Raw genomic sequence first — 8279 nt, 5'->3', positions numbered from 1 at the left:
CTTTACTGAGTTATCACGAGTTTGTTTGCGCACCATCGCGGCAGCTCGCGTTAGCGCCTAAGCGCCAAAATTCATCCTTTAAGTTTAATATAAGTAATGCATGAGTACTTTCATTGTGTAAGATATCTGGATGGTCATTTATATGGTTATTTGCCTATATTTGCGTAAATATTGTGTTATGTTCTGTTTCATATACGTTACTGCCCGAAATGACACTGTAATGGCGTCCTACATAACAACTAATTCCATGTGCGTCCCTTGAGCGCCACCTTGCGGATTATCTAGGAACTGCAATAACTTCAATAATGTTACCAGTTCTATTGCCTTGATGAATGTTATTGATTTAGCTGTATCTCTAATATTATTGTTATTCTGTATTATTTTCAGACCACTTACTGTTACCAATCACTGTTCCTATTCAACTTGAATCAAGAGTAAACTACAAACTTTGCTGCAAACTCTGAGTCGTATGTGTTCTTACCGACACACCAGTGCGGATACAAATCCACCTACTCCAGTAATATACAGTCCTTGATTAAACCTCAAAAACAGTCACGGAGATGGCGATATCTTCTTTGCAAGTCAGAGATGGGGTAAGTGTGCTGCACCAAGGCTAACTCTTTTGCTGTGAATGCACCCTTGACCGGGTAGGATCTGTCAGGGTGTGAAACAGGTGCTATGGAGAAGGATACAGATCTACCATGAATAGTATGAACATCCTGTCTCACTGTGCGCAGAGCCAAATCTTCAATTTCACCCTTAAGGTCTAGACGTCGAGCAGCTTCATTCAACAAGATCGTACGCTCGGATCCGTCGTCTAGCACAGCATAGGTTTCTAATGACTTATCACCATTCCGAATGATTACCCGACTTAACTTCAGAAGAACTTGCTTGCCACTCGTAGGGCGATCCAAGTACAGGGTCTGAGAAGCAGGGCTTACTGGACTTTTCTCCAATGTCTGGTTATTACCTTTACTCATCCCATCAGCGTTGGCATTGACTTCATGAAGAACATCAAGATGCCTCCGTTCACACTGCTTGCACTTCGCCTTTAAAGGAACACTCCGACTTTTTGGGACTTTAGCCTATTCACCTTACCCCCCAGAGTTAGATAAGTCCATACATATCTTTTTCATCTCCGCGCGTGCTATAAGTCTGTTTGACGCACCCACCGCTAGCCTAGCTTAGCACAAAGACTGGATGTGAATGGTTGCAGCTTTCATACTAATCCAAATGAGTGGCAAAATAACGCAAACGTTTTCCTATTTACATGTTGTGATTTGTATAGTCACAGAATGTACAAATAACAAAGTCCAATGAGACACAGACATCTTTTAACCGTATAAAACCTGGGAACTATTCTCTGAAGGCGAAGCACTGCTAATTTGACGGAGTAATAACCGCATCACCGGAGACACGCCGTGGTGAGGAGCGGAGAGTTCGCTCAGTGTTTGGGTAACAGAGTCAGCAATTTATAAATAGTAAAAGCGTAGTTTACAGTCATGGGTTTTCGCTCTATTGTAAATAGCTGCGACAGTAAACAGGGGAGGTAATACCATGTTTCACAGAATTCCAACTAAAAACGCTGACTGGATGAAGAAATGGCTAACTTACTCTGGATATTTATCCAAACACACCTAAATAGATTATCAAGGGACATTATGTTTGCTCGGTACATTTCAATGGACGACTATTTTGAAAAAAATGGAATTTGCCACACGGACCATAATGTGCTGAAGGATACGGCCATTCCATCTATAGCACAGACAGGACAAGTGGATCACCTGCGGCTGAGGTAAGTGTTCCGTTATGTTTTTAGATGACCTACTGAAACAGTGCCATTAGCCAGAGCTAATGTAACGTTAGTGACACTATTATATGATTAGGGTATGAATATGTTTTTATCTTGATGCGGTGCGGACGCGCTTGGAAAAAAACCGAGCGCGTTCACCTCGTTGAACTTGCACCCTGCGCGCGGCGCGCCTAGTAGCCTAAATTTGAAATAACCATGGAAATAACGAACTTGAGCGTGCAAAAGGGTACGATAGGCTGTGAGTTCATTGTGCAAAAACAATTTGTGCTATTACTTTCCCTATCCTATAGTATTCTATCCTATAGTAATGCAATTATACTGTATATTATATACTGTTGAATACATTTAGTTCAGCTAATAAATTGCATTTAAAATATATCGATTCCTGTAATAATAATTATTTATTCAAAATCTGGGTGCGTTTTTGGTTGGAAATTAATGAAACATGGTACCTGGTCTCCCCTGTTTTTTGTCACAGCTCATACAATAAAGCAAACACCCATGATAAACTATGCTTTTCTATCTAACGTTAGTAATTGCTGACTCTGTTACCCAAACACTGAGCGAACTCTCTGCTCCTCGTCACGGTGCGTCTCAGGTGATGGTTATCACTCTGCCCAAGTAGCAGTGCTCCAACCTGTGCTACCTAACTGGTTTAACATTCCAACCAGTACTCGGACACGAAGGGCAAATGCCTTGAAAGACTTCACATCTCCGCTCCTGATATTGGGCCCATCCATCAGATTAGTGATCCTTTGTAGAGCCAATTGATGTGGCTGCCCATACATATCAGTGAGCGCTCTCATAGTGTCACTGAATGGAGTATGACTGTGACTATATGAGTCGGCGACAAGCAAAGCATCTTCCAGCTTAAGGTGGTCCATAAGTATTTGGAACTTAAATGACTCAGAAGCGTCTTCAGGAAGAATGTTATGTAGCGCAAGCTTAAGACGAGCAAAATCCTGTGGATCATCCCGACTGAAATGGGGGATTGTAGGAGTCGGCCCTCGATATTGCATTGGTGGTGGATGCACGGGACTATGCATCTCAGAGTGGCCAAGCGGATAGTGAGAACTGTCAGATGTACGGAACTGTCTATTATCTCGACTGTACTCTTGCCTCCAATCAATTGGGGAATGATCGAAACGATCCGAGAAGGCATCTCTATACAGACGCTCTCGATCACTTGAGCGGCGATGATAAGGGCCTGTCGCTGATTGATGATAAACATCATGAGAGGGCATACTGGACCGCAACACTTGTGGGTCATCTGAACATTGCTGACGAATATCAGACGAACGAGGAGCACGCAGAGGAACATGAGCATCATAATGCTGATCATATCGTGGCAAGTCATTTTTACTACTTTGTGGTTCATTATATGAAGGGGTCGACATACCTGAATTGGACAGACTATCACTAAGGCGGCCTGCTCTCTTTAGACTGTCTGTAAGCTCCTCAATGAGATCTCGTTCACAACTGCGAACTGTAAGGAGGGATTTATCTCTAGGTGGCACCAAAGGAGTATGTACTGTATGGCCAGAGTTTCCATCACTCTGCACTGCCTCCTGCATACCAGTAGACTTTGGTGTGGATGACACCACAGCTCCTTCACTCATAATCTGTTGCTCATCTAATGAAACCTGGGAAGCTAACACAGGAGAGTTAACAATCAAATCAGATATGCGTTGCATGTCCTGCCTCATTCGCCTGTTTTCCTCCCTCATTTCACGCATAAAACTAAGCGTATCAGACTGCTCATCTGCAAATGCTAGCTGTTTCTGAGGATAGCTAACCTCATAATCACGCAAATGTGCTGGCGGTCTTGTTATCCTACGCGGGCGTACAACCTCTGGCTCTACGGCTCCCTCACTAGTTCTGGACATCATCGCTAAGGTGGTTATAGGGTCCGGCTCGAAGGACCATAAAATGTATTGAAGGCTGTAGAATGCACTGATTGCTATAACGGTTCTAAATCACCTTAGAGTATTTATACACAATTGATGTCCAGTAACTAGGAGAGGAATAAAACCCAGAGCCAGAGATTAAATTCACTCTGTATTGATTGATACATTTTTCACAATGTCAACAAATAAAAATATAACAATAATCAGCGTAGGCCTACGCAAAATAAACAAAAATAAAAACAATTATTGTATTCAAAAGATACAACTCTATGTAGAAAGAGCAACAAAGTGGTGGTAATAAGTAAGTGTACTCAGTCTTAAGAAGTCCCAAGTAGGAAGTCCACTTAATGAAAAAGGGTGCAGAAACGTCGTCCTCAGATGCGATGCCGTCTGATCCTGATAGGGTTAATGATGATGTTCAAAAGGGCCTGTAGCTTCGTGTACTGAGATATTCACTGTGTGTTCGAATGATGGGTTTATGGGATATGGTCAGCTGAACAAATGTAGATAAACGTGTGTGTGGTTAGTCTGCAATGACGCACGCAGGAGTATTCACCACAGAAATCCAACGACCTCAGAAGCGATCACATAACATCAGCCGCCCATCACCTATGAAATACCAAACTGCTCACCAGCTCTATTGTCAATCTATAACTTTATGGCTCATATTTATGCATCTTGCTGCATTTACTCACAACAACTCGTCGCGCACCGCATCTCTTCTTTCTTTCCTCTATTGCCGCGTATATGAGATCTCGCATATTTCTCACAGAACTCGCGAGCCTTCCGATTCAAACTCCGCCTACTCAGCAGACGCAACATTTGAAAGGAACACTGTACAACTATACTATACTATAGTAAGAACCTAAATATAATAGAACCATGGCCTTTTGCACAAACTCGTCGCGCAATTCCCCCAACCTCAGACCAAATGTTAGGCCCTGTAGTCAGGCCAGCCTATATAAATATCATATATTAAGCAGAAAATTTGTGAAATGTAACGTACCTTATATTAGAGGAAGACGCTGATATCTGGATTGAATTGATGCGATGAATGCACTTCCACTGCAGTCACGAGTAACAGCAGGAATTTAGGCGGTTAAAGTTTTATATGCTTAATTTTAATTGATGACAGTCACGAGACCGATTACTCGATCCAATCACGTTGGTGGATAAAATTAAAATTAAAACAAGCATGTAACGAGTAATGGCCGCAAACAGAAGGAAAATAGCGGAGAAAAAGTACCGATGCATTAAAATGTACTCTTACACAATTTTAAAAGTAAAATTACACAATTTTAAACTTACTCAAAAAAGTACGATTTCTGAAAAAAAACTACTTAATTACAGTAACGTGAGTATTTGTAATTCGTTACTTTACACCCCTGAGGAGTTGACATAGACAGATGTAAAGTTATTCGCTGTCAAAGTAACGCCAAAATGAATAGGAGTCAATGAAAATGCTAACTTAAGTGAAGTTCTGCTACAAGATGGCGGCACCCGGCAGGCTTCAACTTTCGGTCGATGGATTACCCCCTTGGGAGTTGAGAACATAGACAGTAAAAGAAATGGACACAGCGACCCCATAGATTTTAAAGGGATACTTCAATTTAAAAAAAAAATGCTCATTTTACAACTCCCCCAGAGTTAAAGATGAACTGAACTGAAAAAATCGACGATGAAAACGTGTTGTTTATGACAATTAAAAGTAAATTACACTAAACATTTTAATAAAAAATATTAAAATAGCTTTCTATAAGCAACGCAAAATTGCGCTTGTTAGCGCTGGCAATTTCGATGACGTCACTGGCATGGTAGGACCCGCGGAGGTCCATAAACAACAGCTGCAGGTCCCATATACACAGACGAAAATGAGCAATTTTAACGGCATGGATTACGCATTTGAGTCCGCGAGGGACAGGCCGGTAGTGTCTGACTACCACCACATGGAGGACGATCAGTTTTAGGCTTCACTTACAGTACAGGATCGTTTGGGGGGGAAGTGACTGTGGGCGCGAGCGCTGTGGAGTATGCATACTGCACAGGAGTCGATCTTTTGCAGAGAGGTCAACCTGGAACATTTATTGATCGGCAAAAAATGCAACACCATGCACCGTTCATTTCGGATGCTGTTCGGTGAGAGAAACGTGTTGGGGGCGGAGGCTATGCTGTCTATAATAGATGTCCGAGCTGAGACGCGAGCGCCCCATCAGTAGCAGGGTATTTTACGAATAGGCGACTAGGCTGGGCTAACTTGTTATACTTTTCTCAGATTGTTTAGATTAACAGCGTACTGGCAGTTCACTCAATGGGCGAGGGTGCATTTAGAAAGGAGAATCCCATCCTTTACCGTGAACTATACATCAGGAATCTTTTCCCCTCAGCCGAATATCAAGGATTCGTGTAAAGTTAACGTGATGTGTTGAACTTGTAACTTGTGTAAATAAAACATTTAATGCAGACATTGTCAGACATTTCATGTACTCATTGACGAAAGTACACATCTCTAGATAGTGTGTCGCTAAAAATTCTGTTTCTTCAGCCATGTCAGCGCGCCTCAGACTGTTTACAAGCTACAGCTGTTCTGCTGGTGCGGCATAGACATATACACTAGACGTCACCTTGGCTACGGCAGTTCATTGGAACGAATGCGTCAATAGAGCTGCCATCTTGAAACAGGGGAGCCCCTCCACTTGTGCGATGCAATGCGATTTTTTTTGTTTTTTTGGTTTGTTCCAACGGTCAGACATGTATTTATCATTGATTCCAGAAAGAAATTATTATTATTATTTAAAAACATTCTTCCTAGTTCAGATTTCATCCCTGAACATCATACGCTGCACAAAAGTCCGCCACCATCAATGAATTCGACGTAAAGGCAGAGATAGCAACGTTACCTAAGCTACTTCCTATGACAAGACCCCTGTTCCAAGATGGCGGCAGTTTTGACGCATGCTTAGAACCCCAAGGCGAGGTCTAGTGTATATGTCTATGCTGGTGCGGGTAGGTAGCGGAGTGGCTTACCATGCCAGTGACGTAGTCGAATGTTGAAATCCAACATGGCGGCGCCCGTGTAACAAAAACAACACTTTCAATGTACCATTTTATCCCTTTTAACAAATTCTGCCATTTTTAAAATTGTACCAATGATAATTAATAAAATACATCTGTTATGTCACCTTTTTTCAAATTTCAGTTCAGTTCATCTTTAAACTGTTGAGTTTTACCTTTTTTAAATCCATTCAGCCGATCTCCGGTTCTGGCGGTACCACTTTTAGCATAGCTTAGCATACATCATTGAAGTGCACAAGACCATTAGCATTTCTCCCAAAAAAATGACCAAAGTGTTTCGATATTTTTCCTATTTAAAACTTGACTCTTCTATAGTTACATCGTGCACTAAGACAGACGGCAAATGTAAAGTTGCGATTTTCTAGGCTGATATGCAGGGAACTATACTCTCATTCCTGCGTAATAATCAAGAAACTTTACTGTCGCACCATGAGTGCAGCAGGCGCAATGACTACACAAACTTAGTTCCGTTCACGTTGGAAGCTGGGCACTATTTTCAGGTGCTGCGTCACTTTTTTTTTTTTTTTTTTTTTTTTATTGAACACAAAGCACAGGGGATACATCAAGTAGAAAAATAGATAAAATTAAAAAACAAACAAAAAAAAAAACATTATGCACAAAGACGACGTAAGCAAGGCAGTACAAAAGGGACCGTTCAATAAACAAAAAAAACAAACAAAAAAAGACCACGAAACAAGCACATCAATACAGGAGGTGATTTACAAAGAAACCATAATTTTTTTAAGCAACAAAGTAGTTTTAGCAGCTTTCTTATTAGCTGATAAACAAAGAGAGTCGTAAAATAATTTTAAATCAACACAAAAAAGTTGAAAGTTGGGCTTAGATTCAGTTACTTTACATTTATGAAGATGAAATTCACCGCATAAAGTAAGCAGCTTTAATCTGTCATCCATCTCCTTTGACCCCGAGTCCCAAGTCAAAAACAACACATTAATAACCTCAAAAGTAAAGAGTTTGTAATAAGCAGAAACGCCTGCTGCACTCATGGTACGGCAGTGAAGTTTCCTGATTGTTACGCAGGAATGAGAGTACCATATGTGAAATTATTGTTCAAAAAATGAAGAGTTCAGATGCAAAAGCCTCTAAGTGCCATTTGAAATTTTTATCAAGCTTGTATATTTAAATTCAGTAATTTCACTTAAATTGCAATGAAGATTACCTATTAATTGTCATTCAAGTGAAATTACTGAACTTGAATATATACGCTTGATAAAAATGATCATTTTAGAAGAAAATTTCAAATGGCATTTAGAGGCTTTTGCATCTGAACTCTTCAAATGTATTCTGAACCCTAATTAGATTTACACAAAGTGAGAAAGTGTTAGGTTTTGCCTCACTCCCAAACCATCATTTAGATCAAAATTACTTACGTGGTTTTATATAGCCTACCCAATTTGATTTTTCATTTTCCTCTGATTTTAAATGTAGTAAACTTTTCACAAGAAAGCATATGCCTAGAAATAACT

Source organism: Pimephales promelas, chromosome 24 (assembly GCF_988280905.1).
Source record: "Pimephales promelas chromosome 24, fPimPro1.hap1.1, whole genome shotgun sequence".
Classification (NCBI taxonomy): domain Eukaryota; kingdom Metazoa; phylum Chordata; class Actinopteri; order Cypriniformes; family Leuciscidae; genus Pimephales; species Pimephales promelas.
Note: the sequence above shows the minus strand (reverse complement) of the source record.